The following is a 20,980-nucleotide window of genomic DNA, read 5'->3' as shown; positions in this document are numbered from 1 at the left end:
TTTTTTGCTTGTGCTTTTGAGTCTTATTCATAAAGTCTTTGCCCAGTTCTATGACCAGATGAGTTTTTCCTAAGTTTCCTTCTAGGAGTTTTACAGTTTCAGGTGTTATATCTATGTCTTTAATTCATTTTGAGTTGATTAATGTATATAGCATGTGGTATGGGTCTAATTTCATCATTCTGTATACAGATATCCAGTTTTTCCAGCACCATTTATTGAAAAGGTCGTCCTTTCCCCCATGTATGTTCTTGGTGCCTTTGTGAAAGATCAGTTTACTGAATGTATGTGGATTGATTTCCAGATTCTCTATTCTGTTCCACTGGTCTATGTGTCTATTTTAATGCCACTACAATGCTGTTTTGGTTACAATAGCTTTGTAGTATAATTTGAGGTCAGGTCGTGTAATGCCTCTAGCTTTACTTTTTTTTGCTCAGGATTGCTTTTGCTATTCAGGTTCTTTTGTTGTATGATATGAATTTCAGGATTGTCTTTTCTATATCTTGAAGAAAGTGATTGGTATTTTGATGGAGATTGCATTGAATCTGTAGATCACTTTGGGTAGTACGGACATTTTCATAGCATTCATTTTTCCAATTCATTGTCTTTCCATCTTTTTGTGTCCTTTTTCACTTCTTTCAGCAGTACTTTGTAGTTCTCCTTGTAGAGATCGTTCACCTCCTTTTAAAAATTTACTTGTAAGCATTTTGTTTTATTATTATTATTATTATTATTTTTGGTAGCAATTGTAATTGGTCTTGCTTTCTTGATTTCTTTTTCTGCTAGTTTGTTGTTGGTGTATAAAAAAGCAGCTGAATTTTGTGTGTTGATTTTATTTTTTTATATTTTTATTGAAGCATAATTAATTATGCATATATTTGGGTTACAGTGTTGACTACCATTACCTGTGTACAACATGTATTGATCAAATCAATATTGTTAACATATTCGTTATTCTTTATACTCCCTACCCAATCTCCCTTCAACACCCACCCCCAGAGCACTGGTAACCACAGATTTGTTCTCTTCTTCTGAAAGATCAATGTGTTATTGTGGACTTTCTTTCTTTCTTCCCTCCCTCTCTTCCTCCTTTCTTTCATCTTTCTTTCCTCCCTTCCTAGTTCCCACTTATGAGTGAGGACATGTAGAACTTCTCTTTCTGCATCTGGCTAATTTCACATAAAATAATTTTTTCCAAACTCATCCATGTTGTTGCAAATGGAAGAATTTCATTTTTCTTTTTATGGCTGAGTATTATTTGATTGTGTATCTATACCACATTTTACTTATCCAGTTATTTGCTGATGGACATTTGGCTTGGTTCCATGTTTTATTTATAGTATATAGAGCTATAATGAATGTGGGAGTGCAGGTTTCCCTTTGATATGATGATTTCCATTCTGTTGGGCATATACCCAGAAGTGGGATGGCTGAATAATGCGGTAGTTCTTTTTTTTCTTTAATATGGTTATTTATTTATTTATATTATTATTTTCTACATTCTAAGATGTTGTTGCAGAGAAGTTGGTGGAAGGGGGAAGTGGGATGGAAGAATGAAATAGGGTGGGAGAAAGAGGATGGAGGGGGGCATGGATGAGGCCCATGGTACTTCCCACATTAATGCAGGAGATACCAGTGGGCTCCCAGCAGATGCTTGGTTGTTGCTGGGCTAGATAAAGATGTCAGCAGGGTGTGGCTGAGGCTCTCTACCCCCCACCACCATGGCTCGGGAGACTGGGGCATTTCCATTGGTGTCTTGGTGGTAGTGGCTGGGCTGGTTGTGGGTGTAGGGAGTGTGTGGCTGAGGCCCCAGTCCTCCTCTGCTCCCTGGCTTGGGATCCCAAGGGGCTTTCAGTACTTCTAGTGTTTTTTGGTGATATAAGACCTTTACTAGTTAATATCAAACTTTGTTTCTGGTCTGTGGGTATTTGGTTTTTTTCTTTCCGTTCTTTGTAGGATTATTTGCTGTTCCTACCACTTAAAGTCTGCACTGGAACTAATGTGTTGTCCTTTGCTTACTTCTAAAATGGGGAATCTTCCTATGGGAACCAGCCCTTGAGCCCTGTAGTTGAGCTAAATTGCTGCATTGCTGCTGATTCCTGGGGGAAGGCTTTTTGTGCACCTCAGGTTTTAAATGTTTTTTTTTTTTTTTTTTTTTTTTGTCTTTTTCGTGACCGGCACTCAGCCAGTGAGTGCACCGGCCATTCCTATATAGGATCCGAACCCGCAGCGGGAGCGTTGCTGCGCCCCGAGCGCCACACTCTCCCGAGTGCGCCACGGGCTCGGCCCTCAGGTTTTAATTGTTGACCTTATATGTTCTTCCAGGTCTTGTGAGCTCTGGTGCACCTCGGTTGTGTGAAAACTCTGGTGTGAACCTGAGACAGTTCAGTGAACTGCACTTCAGTTTGTATTGTACACCTGCAGTTCTGTATTCCTGACCAGTCTCCACTGAGTGGTCCTGCATTGATAGGGTGACAGATCAGCTATCCATGTTGGACCCAAATGTTCCCACAGTGGGCCCATCACCCCCACCACCCACACTCCGAATACTTCCTATAGGATGGTCCATGCACAAGTCCCTTGTAATGACTCACTGTTCTCAGAATGGTGCCTCACTCCTCTGTGGGTCCATGGGAAACCTGTTAGTGGTCTTGCTGGCCGAGGGGCCACCAGGGACCTCCTTTCCTCTGAAGCCAAAAAAAAAAAAATTCATACAAATGGCACAGCAGTGACTTTTTCCAGCTCTTTCTCCATGTGTTCACCAGCTCCAGCCTTGAAGAGGCCAGGATTCAAAATGGTGGGAGTGATCCTTTCTTTCTCTCATCATGGCTTCTCTTGCCTTCATGAACTTGGTATGTCTCTCTTCCTCTTCCCTGAGCTCTAGCAGCCCCAGCTTGGCTGTCATTGCTTTTTAATAGTTATAAACTGGTTGCTTTGGGTGAGAGAGTTATGCTGGGGATCCTCTATTCTGCTATGTTGATCAGAAGTCCCTTACAGTAGTTATATCTGTAGCTGTTTTCAGAAACCTCCATACTGTATATTGGTTTTGTACCCTGCCATTTTACTGAATTCATTTATCATCTCTAGGAGTTTTCTGGTAGAGTCTTCTGGTTTTTCTGTATATAAGATTATGTTATCTGCAAACTGGGACAGTTTGACTTTGTCTTTTCCAATTTGAATGCCTTTTATTTCTCTTGTCTGGTTGCTCTGGCAAGTAATTTCAATACTTTGTTAAACAGGAGTGGTGAGAGTATGCATCCTTACCTTGTTCCTCTTCTTAAAGGAAAAGCTCCCAGCATTTCCCCATTCAGAGTGATATTGTTGGTGGGTTTGTCATTTAAGGCTTTCACTGTACTGAGATACTGTCCTATAGGTAATCTGTTGAGAGTCTTTATCAATAGGAGATGTTCAATATTGTTAAATACATTTTTTTGCCCCTATTGAGATGATCATATGGTTTTTGTTCTTAATTTTGTTGATGTGATGTATCACATTTTTGATTTTCATATTTTGAAACATCCTTGCATCCCTGGAATGAATCCCAGGGATTGATCATGATAGATGATCCTATTGCTGTGCTGCTTTATTCTGTTTGGTAATATTTTGTTGAGAATTTTTGTGTCTGTGTTTATCAAGGATATTGGCCTGTAGTTTTCTTCTTCTTTCTTTTCTTTTTTATTTTTGTTATATTTTTGTCTGTTTTTGGTTTCAAAGTGAGGCTGGCCTTATAGAACTGGTTTGGGAGAATGGGCTTTGTTTCAATTTTTTAGAACAGTTTTAAAGGGACTGTATTTAATTCTTCTTTAAATGTGTGGTAGGATTCAGCAGTGAAGCCATCTGGTCATGAGCTTTTATTTGTTGGGAGACTGCTGATTAGTGATTCTATCTTGTTGCTCATTACTGACCTATTGAGATTTTCTGTCTTCTTGGTTCAGTCTTGGTAGTTTGTATGTGTCCAGAACTTTATCCATTTCCTCCAGACTTTCAAATTTGTTGGCATAAAGTTGTTCCTAATAGTTTCTACTTATTCCTTGTATTTCTTTTATCGGTTGTAATGCTTCCTTTTTCATTTCTGATTTTTATTATTTTAATCTTTCTTCTTTTTTTAGTTAGAGTATCTAAAGGTTTGTCCATTTTGTTTATCTTTTCAACAAACCCACTTGATCTTTTGTTTCATTGATCTTTGTATCATGTTTTTTGGCTCCTACTTCATTTAGTTCTGCTCTGATCATAAATATTTCTTTCAATCTATTAATTTTGGTGTTAGATTGTTTTTATTTTTCTATTTCTTTGAGGTAATGTAAGGTCGTTTATTAGGAGTCTTTCTATTCTTTTCATGTAAGAATTTATTGCAATTATCTTCCCTCTTAGTACTCTTTTTGCAGTATCCCATGGGTTTTTGTATGATGTATCTTTATTTTCATTAGTTTCAAAAATTTTTTTGATTTATTGTTTAATTTCTTCTTAGACCCATCAGTCATTCGGGAGCATGTTGTTCCTTTTCCGTACATTTGTATAGTTTCTGAAGTTTTGCTTGTTACTGATTTCTGGTTTTTATCTGTTCTGATCTGAAAGGATACTTGAAATGATTTCAACTTTCCAAAATTTCTTGAGGCTTGATTTGTGGCCTAACATATGGTCTATCTGGGAGAACGTTCTATATGCTGACGAGAAGAATGTATATTCTGGAATTGTTGCATGCAGTGTTCTATAGATGTCTGCTGTGTCAAATTGGTCTAAAGTGTGGTTTAAATCCTGTGTTTCTCTGTTGACTTGTTGCTTGGATCATCTGTCCAATGTTGAGAGAGTAGTGTTAACATCCCCATCTGTTATTTTATTGGGGTACATCTCTCTGTTTAAGTGTAACAGTGTTTGCCTTATATATCTAGGTGCTCTGGTGTTGGGTTCATACCCATTTATAATTGTTATATCTTCTTGCTGGATAGATCCTTTTATCATTATATAATGACCTTCTTTTGGAGCACGCACCAAGTGGCATATGCTTTCACCTAATTGGACTGTGTTTGTACTACCAACCTCACTGACATGTCTGATGGTTTTGCCAGGCCCACAGTTCCAGCCAATAATTAAGCTATGTGGAGATTTAATTGCTTAGGTATATCTCAATACAATTCCTATCATTTGTTATTTTGTAAATGTACCACTATTTTAAAGGTGTCTGCAATGACATAGATAGACCTAGAGAGAATTATATTAAGTGAAACAAGTCAGGCACGGAAAGATAAATATCACATGTTCTCACTTATTTGTGGGAGCTAAAAATAAATAAATAAATAAATAATAAACAATAAAACCGGTGGGGGCATGGAAGAAGACGTAACAATTACAATTCCTTGAAATTGATACAACAAGCATACAGAAAAGACATTGTTGGGAGGGAGGGGGTAGAGGGAAGTGGGTGGGAGGTTTCGGTAATTGGCCACAATAATCAACCACGTTGTATATTGACAAAATAAAATAAAATAAAATATTTTAAAAAATTTTACTGACATATATTTTGAGTACGTCTATGCTATAGCATGATTCTATAATTCTGTAAAATACACAAATATCAATTCATAAAATGATTTGTTTAACTAGAATTAAACTATCATTATTATTTCTTTCTTCCCTAAGTGTAACTTGTTTCTGTATTCATTTCACATATCATTTTCCTCTTGATTGTTGGATTCATTAACAAAATCAGCTAAAGAGAGAAAAAGGGAGACCTTATTTTATGGAAGAGAAACAATCATTACAGAAGAAAAACAATCAGCAGATTGGGGAAGACGCATTCCAGGGAAAACCGAAAATATGATCTCTAAGAAGGGAGGGAAGAACTGTTTTTTAATGCCTTGCAGGGTCAGCTTTACATACATATTCAGTGGGGTGGAGGAATTCTATGAATATTTATGAGGGAAGTTACACACTTGCACAGTGAGTAAACATACATGTAACATATGTCCCATGCTTACTTTGGGGAGGAGATTTAGTATTAAAATGAAGTGGAATTCATTTCTGACATCAAGAAGTTACTATAGGGTACAGAAGACACTTAGTGCCCAGTCTCTTTGATCTGGCCAGAGTTAGTTTGGACGTTCAGCTCTTATAAGGAAAGGAATATCTGTAAGGTCAATTCTCTGTCCAAATGGAACTGTAGTGGGGCCGCCAAGAATGAGGGGAGGTTCATTGTCTGAAGCCAGGTGGACTGTTAAAAGCCAGAATAGAAATTTCCCAGCTGCAGTTGATTTGATGTTATCTTCCAGTAGCTGATTACTGCTTGATTACAGGAGAGAGAAGCCTCATGACAGTTAGTAACACACACATATATATTGTAAGTGTGGAAATAGGTGTTTAATGCCTCATCCCACTATGGCTGTTTGGTTCTGTTTACTAGTTTTTCAGAGTGTCTTTTTGTAGCTACAGAGAGCCCATCTTTGTCTGTCTATTGAAAGTATGTGTTAGTAGATTTGCGGTAATAAATAAATTATGGTAATTCTTTTCCTCCCACTCTCGATTCTACTAAACAATGAGATGCTTGTCATAATGAATCTGATTATCAGCTTGGATTTCAAATTCCCATATTTGTAGAATCTTTCTTCCAAATGAAGTGAAAGGAAAGACTGAAAAATCAGATTTTACCTGTGAATGACTCACACACATGTACACCGCACACACGGTCCCCAAAACATCCCAAATTACTCTCCACCCCGCAAGCTGAAATAAACTTTTTCTCAAAGCCTAGAACTTAGAGCCCTGTAGTGTTTAAATAAGCCTGGCATTAAAGCAGCTAACTCAACAGTTTTCCTATTGTTCAAAGCCTTGCCATTTATTCAGAACACTTTGGATACAAGTCACCCTTATTTAGGGTCCATAGATGTAAATTTGGGAGGGCAGTACATATAAAGTTTATTGATCATTGATTACAGCAATTTTAGTTTGTAAATCTCTCACCAAAAAAGAAAACTTTTTCTGTAATTTAATTTCTTTTCCTGTCACAGGACGGATTTGGCCTGATAGTCAAATTTTATGATTTATTAATACATACTATTCTATTCTGTTGATGGCTGTACAGAACAATATCCCAGAATTCAAAAAGGGAGGCTTTTCCTTAATAAACTAAATTTGGAGAATGATTGGTGGTGATGGTTGTTTACCTACTAAAGAAGGCAGTTTATTTCAAACAAACAAACAAACAAACAAACAAACAAACAAACAAACAAAAAACCAATGAAATGAAAAATAAAAGGACTCTATTTTACTTTTTTTGTTTGCCTTATCTGGGATTCATATTTGAAATAAAAATATGTCATTTTAATTTTTTAGACAAACAAATCCATGTTATAATTATTGCTCATTTATATCAGTTTTTCTTCTCATATAACATTTATGCATTCTGCTTTTCACATTTGTACCTTCAAATATATGAATTCAATTATAGTCTTTCTTTCTTTAGTTCATCTCTACTGGTTTAACACACAATTCTTTCCATTCATTGTATATAAAAAGCTTCCAGGTACCCTTCTATTCTCTCTTTCTCTTTCAGTGCTTTACAGTCTACAGGCTTTGCACACAGATGTGATTCTGCTACAAAAATTTGAATTATTAGGTTTTTAAAAGATATCTTCTATTTTTTCCAAAATGAGAGATACCCTGTGTTGCACAAGTGTAAAAAAAGGAAGTGGATCTGAATTGATTATTTAAAATATCATGATTTAACTAGCTAGGTTGTAATGGCCAACTCATGTTTAAGGTAAGAGTAGTGTGTTGATTTTATATGTACTGAATTTTTTTTCTGTCAAGGGAATTTGTAAGTAAGACATGTCTTAAAATTTCTAAATTACCTTTACTTCTTGTATTAATACATTTCTGTTGCTGATAACAGAATACTTGAAACTGGATAATTTATAAAGAAATAAAATTTGTTTCTTACATTTACAGATGTTGGGAGGTCCAGGGAGCACAACTGGTGAATACCCTGAACCAAGAGAGAGCTGACCTACTCACTTGCTCTCCTTATAAAGCCATCATAACCACACCCTGACCACCCATTAAACCATCAATGGATTAATTCATACTTGAGATTATAGCCCTAACAATCTCATCCCCTCTTAAAGGTCCCACCTCTAAATTACCAAAATAGGATTTCCCACCCTCTTAACTCTGTTATAATAGAGATCAATTTTCCAATACATTAATCTTTGGGGGACACATTGACTCATAGCTCCTGCTAACAAAATAAAGTATTTTATATGTGTATTTCAATGATATTTTAAAATTGTTTCCAATTTTTAGCCTCACCCTGTGATCCCACGTTTTTTTCTGGGCTGTGCTACTTGCAATGTTATCTTCTCCATTGTGTTCTAGAATCGTTTTGATTATAAAGATCAGAATTTTCTAAACTTGATGGAAAAAATCAGTGAAAATCACGGGTATCTGAGCTCTCCATGGATGCAGGTAAGATCAAGATCCTTTCCTTTGGCACTTATGCTCTTTTTCCTGATGAGTCCAAAATTCTACATACACTTATGAAAACCACTGTGAAACCCTTGCTATAGATACCACAGTCTTGCCCAGAGCATCATGGAATACCTACCTGGCAAAAATGGCTCAGTCCTTTATTTTACACACAGGAAAATAATGCCCAAATATGGGGCTGGCTTTCATGCCTGTTAGCGCTCAGACAAGTGTGGTTTTTCTACTAAACACCAAGGCTGTTTCTACAGAGTACTTGGTTAACTTTCCATGAAAGCCCATGTCATTCAATGGACATCCAGTCCCTTTTTGGAGGCCTCCATTACTCACAAACTTGTGCTACAATGAACATTTAGTGACCTCTTTGTCATATTACTTGGCAGAAATATCCTGATTTAGGAAGAGAATATCTCCTTCAAGGGGGGAGAATATTGGAGACCAAAGAAGCTTCCAGGAAACACTGAGTAGGGTAGGGGCATTTTATGCTTCAGCTGGGATCCTAGATGACAAGGTTCCTGGGTTAGAAATGACAAAAAGATTGGTTTTATGTGCAAGAACCATAAAGAAACATCTGAATTTTGCCTTGTGCTGGATTGGCATGTCCTTTGCTCTGCCTCAATAAATGATTATGTGATCTTCGAGAAGTCACTTAACTGCTCTGGTACACAGCTGGTTTTCAAGTTATTTTCTATACCTTCCAATTCTATAATACTAATTCCATTTCTGAGGCTGCCTGATAGAAATTAAAAATGTGAGGATGAGTTTTTGCTCTAATTTAGTTTGCCCAAACTCCCCTAACCTCTGTTGTCATCTACAAAAAAAGTGAATCATAGTAACTCATGCCATCTTATATTTCAAGGTTGTAGGGAAGAATTAATGTATAAAATGAGAGAATTCTTATAAAGATGCTTTTATACTGTAAAAATGATGTCTGACTCTAGGAAATGATTATGGTCTTTGATCCTCTCGTCATAATTTTCTCACTCAAGTTTTTTATTAGCGTAGAGAATGACTATATATGTACAATGAAAATTTCCCCTTCAAGATGGATGCCTTATTCTCTTCATATTTGTAGATATATTTTCTAATCAAGGTTTGATACTTTGATATGTGTATGTGTCTGTGTGTCAGTAGGTATTTATTAAATGTTTTCTATTTACTAAATTATCATTTTCTCCTTTAGATCTACAATAATTTCCCTTTTCTCATCAATTATTTCCCGGGGATTACAAACAAATTCTTTAAAAATATGATGTATTTGAAAAATTATATTTTGGAGAATGTAAAAGAACACCAAGAATCACTCGATGTTCTCAATCCTCGGGACTTCATTGATCGTTTCCTGACCAAAATGGAGCAGGTGAAATGTCAACAACAGCTCAGTCATGCAGTTTTTTGTGCATTTTGTGGTTCATTGAATAGTTCTGTATTTACTTGGGATGTTTAAATGGTCAAGTCAATAATATTTGACAGGCACTTTAGGTACCTATTGTGTGCGTGAACCTGCACTAAGCATCATGGAAAAAATAAAATTAAATTGTTAAATAATTGCAATACTTTGATCCTGTTATTTAGAAAAAAATTATCAACTGTAGGAGAAACAGAATGCACACTGTAGGTTACATGGAAATGATTAAAAGCAAGTTAGAAAATACAAAATGTCCTGCCATAATAAAAGATGGACCATATACACTGTAAGGGAGAATGGAAAAAATGTTTTAACCTAGGTGGGATTCGAGCAGGTCCTGCAGATTGAAAAGATTTGTGTTGAGGGACAGGGGAATAAAATGCTCAACATCACTAGGCATCAGGGAAAAATACAAATCAAAACCACATTGCGATCGCATCTCACCCCAGCTAGACTGGCTACTGGTGAGGAAGTGGAGATAAGGGAATTCTTCTACACTGTTGGCAGAACTGTAAATTAGTAAGATTGGTTTTAATTCTTTTTAATCGTTTTGGGAGAATTCAACAGTGAAGTCATCTTGTTCTGGATCTTTCTTTTTTGAACATTTTGATTCCTAATTGAATATCTTTGTTTGTTGCAAGTGTGTTCACATTTTCTATTTCTCCTAAGTCAGTTTAATAACTTATGTGTGTATAGGGAATTTTTTATTTATCTAGATTATCTAATTTGTTGATGTATAATTATTTATAGTATTCTCTTATAATGATTTTTTTTCTGTAAAATCAGTTGTAATGCCACTGCTTTTATTTCTGATTTAAGTTATCTCTGTCTTTTCTCTTTCTTTTTATTTAGTCAGTGTAGCTTGTGGTTTGACACTTTTATTGATCTTTTCAAAGAACCAGTATTTGGTTTTATTTACTATTTTTTTGTATTTATATTCTCTGGTATTTGTCCTTCTGTACTTGGATATTTTCACTTGACATAATGTCCTGTAAGTTTATCTATGTTGTTGCAAGTGACAGAATTGTATTATATTTTATGTCTGAATCATATTCCATTATGTATGTATACCACATTTTCTTTACACATTCATCCAGTGATATGCTCTCGATCTGTTTCTGTATCTTGACTGTTGGGAACAGCGCTGCAATAAACATGGGAGTGCAGATATCTCTTTGTCATGTTGTTTTCATTTCATTTAGATGTACACTCAGCAGTGGAATTGTTGGATCATATGGTAGTTCTATTTTTATTTTTGAGGAACTTTCATACAGTTTCTCATAATGGATTTATTGGCATATATTCCCACCAACAGTGTGACAGAGTTCCCTTTTCTGCACATCCTTGCCAGCACTTGTTAATTTTGTCTTATTGATAATAGCTATTCTAACTCAAGTGAGGTGATATTTCATTACGGTTCTGATTTCTATTTTCATCATGGTTAGTGATATTGAACATTTTTTCATATACCTGTTGTCCATTTGCATATCTTCTTTTGAGAAATATCTATTCAGGTCCTTTGCCCATTTTCAATTTGAATTTCTTTTTCGCTATTGAGTTTCTCATATATTCTGGATATTAACTCCTTTTCAGATGTGTAGCTTTCAAATATTTTCACCAAATATGTATGCTGTTTTTTTGCTTTGCTGATTTTTTTTTCTGTGCAAAAGTTTTTAGTTTGATATAACCTAATTTGTCTACTTTCGGGCTTTTTTGGCTGTGCTTTTGAAGTCTTATCCAAAAAACTCCTTACCCAGACAACCAGCATAAAGCTTTTCACTTATTTTTTCTTCTAGTAGTTTCATACTTTCAGTTCTTCCATTTAAGTCTTTAATATATTTTGAGTTGATTTTTGTATACAGAGAGAGATAGGGATCTCATTTTTCTTCTGCATGAGGGTATCAAATTTTTCCAGAACAATTTGTTGAAGACACTGTCCCTTGTGTGTTTTTGTTATTTTTGTCATAAACCAGTTGGATGTAAATAAATTGATTTATTTTGGGGTTTTCTATTTTATTCCATGGGTCTTGTTTCTTTTCATGCCAGGTCCTAGCTGTTCTGATTGCTATAGCTTTGTAGTATATGAAGATCCTTCAAAATGTGTGGAAAAATGGAATTAAAAGATAATACATTTCTTTCCATGAACTTTTAGAAGATCTTTCTATTTTGAAGTTAGGTAGTGTGATGCCTTCAGCTTTCTTCTTTTTGTTCAGCATTGCCTTGGATATTCAGGATCTTTTGTGGTATCATTTGAAATTTAGATTTTTTTCTATTTCTGTGAAAGATGTCATTGGCATTTCGATAGGAATTGCAGTGAATCTTTAGATCTTTGTAGGTAGTATGGTCATTTTAACAATATTAGTTCTTCTAATCAATTAACATGGAATGTGTCTCCATTTTTTTGTGTCCTCTTCAATGTTTCTCATCAGTGTTTTACCATTTTCCTTGTAGAGATGTTTCACCTAACATTAGGTATTTTATTTATTTATTTGTGCAGCTGTTGTTAATAGGATTGTTTTCTTGATTTGTTCTCCAATAGTTTGCTGTTGGTATATAGTTTGGTTAATGGACACAAAGAATGACTATGTTTCACAAAGAAGAATTTGCTAATTATCCCGATTTGATCATCACATATTGATCACAAATACTTATAGTCAACTTTTCACCCAATGGATATGTATAATAAATTATGTTTCAATTAAAAAAGAACACTCAAAACACTTAAAAAATATTTTGCCATCATTCTAAATTCGTTTATTAGTTCTAGTAGTTTTTTGGTGAAGCCTTAGGTTTACTATATATAAGATCATTTCCTCTGTTGACAGGGACAGATTGACTTCTTTTCTAGCACATGATATATCCTGAAGAATGATACAAATGCTGTCCAGAAAAATGTGTATTCTGAAGCTATTGTATGGATGGTCTATAAATTTCTGCTAGGTCCATTAGATCTAGAATATAGTTTAACATTAGTTTTCCTAGATGATTTCTTGTCTGGGTAATCTGTCCATTGCTGAAAATGGGGTGCTGAAGTCACCTACTATCATTGCATTGCAGTCTCTCTATGTTTTTAGTTTTATTAATATTTGCTATATATATTTAGCTGCTCTAATGTTGGGTGCATATATATTCCTTCTCTTTATTTTATCATTCACTTGTACATATGTGGGGTATTGTGTTGTTTCAATACAAGAATATACTGCACAATGATTGATGTAGGGTATTTAGCCTAATTTTATATCTATTAGTCCACTGCTTCTTCTCCATCTGCCCCCTCCAGTAACCATTATTCTACTGTCTAGTTCATTGAGAATTACTTTCTGAGTGATATCATATTGTATTTGTCTTTCTAGGCTTTATTTATATTACTTAACTTGATGGTTTACAGTTACATTAATGTTGCTGCAATGATCGGATTTCATGATTTTATAGCCAAATAGTATCCCATTGTATGTATATACCACAGTTTTTGTTTTTTTTAACTAAGTCATCTCTTGATGGATGTTTAGGTTGATTCTATCTCCTGGCTATTGTGAATAGTGTTGTGATGAACACAGGAGTGTAGGTGTCTTTTTGGTATATCAGTTTCAATACCTTTGGGTATATACCCAGTAGTGAGTAAATTTAACTAAGGAGTGGAAAGACTTGTACATTTGAAACTATAAAACATTGGTGAAATAAATTGAAGAAGACACAAATTAATGGAAATATATATCACGTTCATGGGTTGGAAGAATTAACGTCATCAATACAATCCCTATCAAAATACCAATGACGATTTTCACAGAAATAGAAAAAATGATCTTAAAAATTGTATGGAGCCACAAGAGGCCCCATAGAGGTAACCAAATCTTGAACAAAAAGAACAAAGTTGGAAGTATCACACTTCCTGACTTTACAAATATACTATAAATCTATAGGAACTCAAACAGCATGATACTGGCGTAAAAGCAGACACATTGACCAATGGAACAGCATAGAGAGCCCAGAAATAAACCAAAACATTTGCAGCCATCTGGTTTTGGACAGCGGTACCTAACATATACACTGGGGAAAGAATAGCCTCTTCAATAAATGGTCCTGCAAAACTGGACATTCACATGTAGAAAATTAAAACTGGACTCATTTATCTCACCATGTGCACAAAAACCCCTCTCAAAATGGATCAAATACATAAATTTAATATCTGAAACTATGAACCTACTAGAAGAAAACATAGGGCACACACTATTCAAAGTGGGAGTGGGCACTACTTTTTTTGTGCAAGACTACAGAGGCACATGAAGCAAAAGGAAAAATAGACAAATGGGACTACATCAAATTAAATTGCTGCTGCAAAGCATGGGATACTATCAACAAAGGGATGAGTCAACCCACAGAATGAGCAAAAGTGTTTGCAAACTACACATCAGATAAAGGGATAATATCCAGAACATAGAAGGAGCTCAAGCAACTCAACAGCAAAAACAAAACAAAGAGCAAACAACCCAATTAAAAAACGGGCAAAGGACCTGAACAGACATTTCACACAAGTAGATATACAAATGGCCAATAAGCACATGAAAAATGCTCAGCATCACTAATCATCATGGAAATGCAAATTAAAAACACCGTGAGATAACATCTTGTTCCAATTACAGTGACTGTTTTCAACGAGGCAAAAATTTACCAATCATGTCAAGGATGTGGAGAAATAGGAACTCTCTTATATTGTTGGTCGGAACTGGCACAGTCATTGTGAAAAACAGTTTGGAGTTTCCTTCGGGTGCATACATATTTCTATTTGTTATATCCTCCTTCTGAATTGACCCCTCTATCATTATAGTATAATTGGCTTTGTCTTTTTTTTACATTTTTGACTAAATATTTTATCTCACGTAATTGTAGGTAGTCCTTCTCTTTTTTGGTTTCTAGTTGAATGGAATATCTTTTTTACATCCCTTGACTTTCAGCCTATGCGTTTTCTCAACAGGTGAATGAGTCTGTTGTTGGCAGCATATAAGTTGGTTGTTATTTACTTTATCCATTCAGATACTCTGTGTCTTTTAATTGGAGAACTTAATCCATTTACTTTCAAGACAATTTTTGAAAACTGTGGACTTACTACTGACATTTTGTTACTTGTGTTTCATTTGTATTGCAAATACTTTTTCCTTCCTTCCTCTTACTATATTCTTACACTTACTATATAGGCGATATTCTCTAGTAGTGTATTTGAATCTTTTTGTGCTTTTATTTTTAGTGTATGCATTATAGGTTTCTGTTTTGTGGTTACCATGATACAAAAACATTCTATAATTATAACAAATTATTTAAACTGTTAGCAACTTAATTTTGATAGCAATAAAAAGGAAACAAAAATATCTGTACACTTTAACTCCACTCTCCTCCAATATTTTGAATTTTTGATGTCACAATTTACACACTTTTGTATTTTCTATCTCTTAAAAATTATTTTAGTTATCATTATTATTATTTATAGTTTAATCTATTTTCATCTTTACACTAAAATATAAGTGGTTTAAACACCATAATCTTAGTATTAGACTGTTCTGAATTTGTCTGTATACTTACTTTTACCAGTGTATTTTACACTTTTGAGGTTCTCTTGTTACACATTAACATTCTTTTCTTTCAGTTTGAAGAGCGACCTTAGCTCTTGTTGTAGGAAAATTCTGGTGGTGATAAATTCTCTTGGTTTTTGTTTGTCTTGGAAAGTCTTTATATGGTCTTTAATTCCAAAAGTTAGCTTTGTTGGGTACAGCATTCTTGAATGGTGGGTTTTTTCCTTGTGGCACTCTGAATTTTTCATCCAACTCCATCCTGACCTGCGACGTTTCTGCTGAGAAGACTGCTGTTTGTATTGTCTTATGTGTTATTTGCTTCTTTTCCCTTGCTGCTCTGCTTTCAGAGCCTCTTTGTTTTTGACCTATAAGAATTTAATTATAATACATCCTGGGGTAGTTTTTTGGGAGTTGAATCTTATTGGTGAATGTTGACATTCCTGTACCTGAATATTTATATCTTTCTCCAAGTTTTTCAAGTTTTCTCCTATTATTTCTTTGAACAGACTTCTACCCTTTTGTCTTTCTCTACTCCCTCCTGAACCCCAATGAACCAATACCTTGCTGTTTTGATGCTATCCCATAGTCTCTTATGCTTTCTTCTTTTTTTAAATCCTTTTTTTCTCCTCTGACTGCACACTTCCAAATAGCCTGTCTTTGAATTCACTGATTCCTTCTTCTACTTGATCAATACTGCTGTTTATGTTCTCTATTGCATTTTTGTTTCATTATATGTAAATTTTAGCTCCTGAATTTGTTTGATTTTTTTTGTTATTTCAATCTCTCTTTTACATTTGTCTGATAAATTTCGGAATTGTTTCCGTGTGTTTTTTCAAATTCACTTATTTTTCTTAACACAGCTATTTTGAGTCCTTTGTTTGACAAATCGTACCACTTCATCTATTTAGGGTCTGTCACTAGCAACTTGTATTGTGCATTTGGTGAAGTCATAATCGTCTGATTGTTGTTGGTGCTTGTGTACATGTGTCTGTGTCTGTGCATTGAAGAGATAGGTATTTATTTCTGCCTTTTCTTACTGACTTTGCACTCATTCCTTCTTCATTGGGCCCATTCAGAAATCTCAGCAAACTGGCTGTTTTTAGAGCCCCTGACTACTTCATCTGGTTCAGTTCTGCAGGGTGCTCTAAGCCCAGGTTTGCCATGAGACTTTCAAAGGCTCTGAATTTGGTGTGGCATCCTGTCCCAGAAGCACCTGGGGTAATTCCAAGGAAGTTACATGAGCTGTGTGGAAACCTGGCTACAAACCCGAGTTGAGAATCCTGTCTCTTTGGCCTATGTGGGAGAGCATTTCCCAGCAATATCCTGCATTGGTAGGATAATTTCCTGACTGCAGCAAGAGGGGCTGGACCTGAGACTGTGTTCCCTCTGAGTGCACTCGAACATGAAGTTAGTGAGCCTGCCACAGTGGCCTAGATGTGCATGTTTCCCAGCAGTTTTTTTTTTTTTTTTTTGCATATGTGGGACAGTTCCTTGCCTGCAGCAAGAGTGGCAGTAGCTAAGACTGGGCCTTTTCAGAATTCTCCATGGGATGAACCGGGTGATCCAATTTAGTAGCCCAGATGTGTGAGATTCACAACAATTTCCTACATGGGTTGGACAGTCTGGGAGCACTTTAAATATAGCATTCCAATGATTTCTGGTCTCCATAGCTTCTGAAGAAAAATTAGCTTTTAATCATAATGAGGATCCCTTGTATGTGATAAGTCATTCCTCTCTTGGTAATTTTTAACATGCTCTTTTTTTTTGATTTTTGACAGTTTGGTGAAAACATGCCTTGGTATGGATCTTTTTGGTTTTATCATTTTGGGAGGTTATTAAGCTTCCTAGAAGGGTATATTTATGTTTTTCTTATTTAAAATCAGATTTGGAAAGTTTTCAGCTCTTATCTCTCCAAATATTTTTCTACCTCCCACCCCATTTTCCCCCTACTCTTACTATTACATAATGAAATCCCATAGGTCCCTTTCACACAGTTCCTTTTTCCTAAGGCCATTTTCTTTCTGCTACTCAGACTGGATCATTTCTGTTGTCATGTCTTTATGCTTGCTGGTTTAGTTTTTCTCCTTTTAGAAGTTTGCTGTTGAACTCTGGTGATTTTTCTTTTTCTATCTCCTGTTCTATTTTTAACTCCAGAATTTTTATTTTTTTGTTTTTAAAAATCTTTTTCTTATTATTGATATTCCTGACTTTTTTGCTCTCCTAATTTTCTTTCATTTTTTCTTGTGCATGGTTTTCTTCAGCTCTCTGAAGATATTTAAGACATTTAACGCGAAGATTGTATCTAATAATTCCAATATTTGGGCTTCATCCTTGATGATTTCTTTCAAATTCAATTTTTAGCTGTTAATATGTACTGTTACTTGTTTCTTTGTATGCTGTGTAATATTTCCTTGAGAACCGAACACCTGATATTTAGTAATGTGTTAATTTTGGAAATAAGGTTTTTCCCTATTCCTGCAATTGTTTTATTATTTGAAGAAAGTTGCAGTCATCCATTTATTAGTTACTTTTCCAAATTCATTTTACAAAGACTATATTTGTTGTCATCTGTGATTACTTGAATCTCTGTTCTGTTGTCTCTACGGTCAGTCGGTGCCTTTACAGAGATTTTCTTAAGTCCCTATATCCAACTTTTTTTAAAAAAAAGAAAACGCCATTCTGTGTTTTGAAATCATCTCATCCAATGCCACTGAAGAAGTTGTTCAAGCCTATGGGGATTGAAAGAATGGCCCGTCTTTGTTCCATCTCACCAGCCATCAAATTCAAAACCCTAGTTTTTGAAGGAAAATATCCCTACTGTTCAGCCTGGGACCAGGAAGTTGCACTGCAACATAATGTACTGTCTCCAAAACTACCTGCCATGGAACTGGAGTATGAGGAATACTAGCCTCTATGAGGGGTCTTCAAAAGTTATGCGATGACTCTATTGTATTTTAATTCTATTTTTTCACAAACTTTTGAAGCTCCCTCGCATGTGAGATGCCAAATTTTCTAAAATTTACCAGATACATTCTTTATGAAACTTTAACATTCCCCTGAATGCTGCAAGTGTTTTACTAGATTCCAAGTGACCAAAATAGTTTTTTGAGACAGATTTTGCTAGGCTAATGGCTGTTTTGGTGGAGGGAGCTATTACTGAACTTCCTGATCGATCATCTTGGTCTCATTACTTCAGTAATGCCATCATAATAATATTAGTGTTTCTATCTATGACATGGAATATCTTTCCATTTGTTTAGGCTTTCTTTAATGTCCTGCAACAATTATTTACATAGACTAGCTTAATCATGATAAGCTATGTGTGTGTAACCATTAAATCTCCAAATTAATTTCAATAGATGTGAATATTAATATCGGTTTATGAATGCATTGATTTTTCTTACTGACAAGAGTAATTTTAACTTAAGCTGAGAAAACAGGGTGAAGCTGATATTATGAAGGGAGATTAATGTCTTTGTCTAGCAAGTACAGGTGTTGAGAGTGTTTAGTTTATGTTAATGGTGTTGATTACATAACATTAGATGTGTCACAGGTCACCTGGAGATTATAAGAGCATCATTAATTTAACGCTGGCCTAGGACCTAATTAGAAAATACATATTTGTATTTTACTAATCCCCTGTACTCAATAATTAAAACTTCCCCTTGTTGTCAATTCTCTGTCACATCTCCTTCTCAGTCCTAAGCTAAACTTACTTGTCCATGTCAACTACTCTCTCCCAGCTTCCGATTTCTGAGAGCTCCATCCAATTAGTTCCTTATCCTTGCATTACCCCATTCTCTACTTTATTCCATATGAGCTATTAATATCTCAACTTTCTGTCTTCTTGATTGTAATCCCTCTTCAATCTGTATATTCCTATTTATTCCTGCCCTTCTCCCTAGATCTAGCTGCCTGTTGCGTCTGGAATGCAACAGTGCTGGCCCTATTGTGTCTTTGTGATTCCATTTCTTTCCATATAATCCATCCTATGTTTTGCTGCCATATTAGCTTTTGCATAATTTCTTCATGAGTCTGCAGGCAACATTGAGCTTATGTAAATTTTTGACAGAAGAAGAGAGTTGCAAAGTATTGCATTCTTTTTTGTTTGTTTATATGAAATGAACTGTTAAAATGATGGTTAAGAATAGAGATATGACTTGCAGTCAACATGGCAGAATAGATGGTCCCCAGCTTCACTCTCTCCCACAAATCAACCAAATGATAACTATTAAAATGCAACAGCAGTCAAGCTGGGGTTCTAGAGCTCAGGGGAAGAGGAGGAGAGACCTATGGAGAATATGAAGGAAGAAGACATGAAGAGAGAAAGAAATGACCAATCCCAGCATTTCAAGCCCAGGTCACTTCAAGACTGGGCCTGGTGAGCACATGGAGCAAGAGCTAGCAAAAGCCACAGCTGTGCCCTTCATATGAAGTTGCTTGGAGGCTTCAGGGGAGAAGAGGGCCTTGGTTTGCCCCAGGCCAACAAGACCATTAACAAGGTTCCCATGGAACCACATAGAAGTGAGGGTCCATGGACAACTGAAAAAGAGCCACTCAGAAGCTGGTGAGCCATTGAAAGGGACAGGTGCATGGCCCATCCCATGGGAAGCATTTGGTATAGGCAGTGGGGGAGATGGGCCCCATTGGGGTAACATTGAGGCACAGAATGGACAGCTGATATGCCCTGTGTTATCAGCACAGGCCCACTCAGTGTAGAATGGTCAGGAATATAGAACTTCAGGGGGTGCAGTTTGCTGAAAAGCCTCAGGCCCAGACCCGAGTTTCCACACAATCCAAGTTTACTGGACCTCACACGACCCAGAAGTACTTATAATGAAAACAATTAAAACCGGAGCTGCACAAAAAGCCTTCGCCAGAGAATCAGCAGTAATGCAGCAATTTAGCTAAACCACAGGGTTCAAGTGCCAGATCCTGTTGGAAGTTCCCGCATTTTAGTAGTAACCAAAGGACAACTTAGCTCCAGCGCAGAGTTTAAGTGATAGGAACAGCGAATAATCCACAACAGAACTGAAAGAAAAATAATACCCACAGATCAAAGACAAAGTTTGATATTAACTCGTAAGTCTAACACCACCAAAGAACACCTATGCAACTTAGAAGGACTGGGAGCCCCCTGGACTCTCAAGCTGGGGTGGGGAGATGGACATGGTCCTCAGCCACCCCCACTCAGACAACTGCACCTTGCCCAGGGATGACGACTGAGCCACTTCAGGAAGCACCCTCGGCTCCCAGGCTGGAGTGGTGGAGATCCAAGGACTTCAGCCATTTCCCCCCAACAACTGCATGCAACCCAGCAACAACAAAGCTTCCACTGGATGGCCCCATGTCTCCCCTGCTGGAATGATGGGGATCCCATGGGCCTCAACCGCACGCATCTCTCCTCCTCCTCCCACCCTATTTCCCTCCCCCTTCCTCTCTCCCCCTCCCCCAACTGCTCTGCAACATCTTATAATGTAAAAATAAAAATTAATAAATAAATGAATTTTCTTAAAAAAAGAATAGAGAAATAAGT

General features: G+C 36.1%; 1 pseudogene; it reads left to right on the top strand.

Annotated features, from left to right (window-relative positions):
• LOC134381775 (cytochrome P450 2C18-like) overlaps nt 1-20,980 on the top strand; it is an 84,730-nt pseudogene that overhangs the window by 8,740 nt on the left and 55,010 nt on the right.

The sequence above is a fragment of the Cynocephalus volans genome, chromosome 7 (genome assembly GCF_027409185.1).
Source record: "Cynocephalus volans isolate mCynVol1 chromosome 7, mCynVol1.pri, whole genome shotgun sequence".
NCBI classification, from domain to species: Eukaryota; Metazoa; Chordata; class Mammalia; order Dermoptera; family Cynocephalidae; genus Cynocephalus; species Cynocephalus volans.
This window is presented reverse-complemented; position numbering and strand designations above follow the sequence as displayed.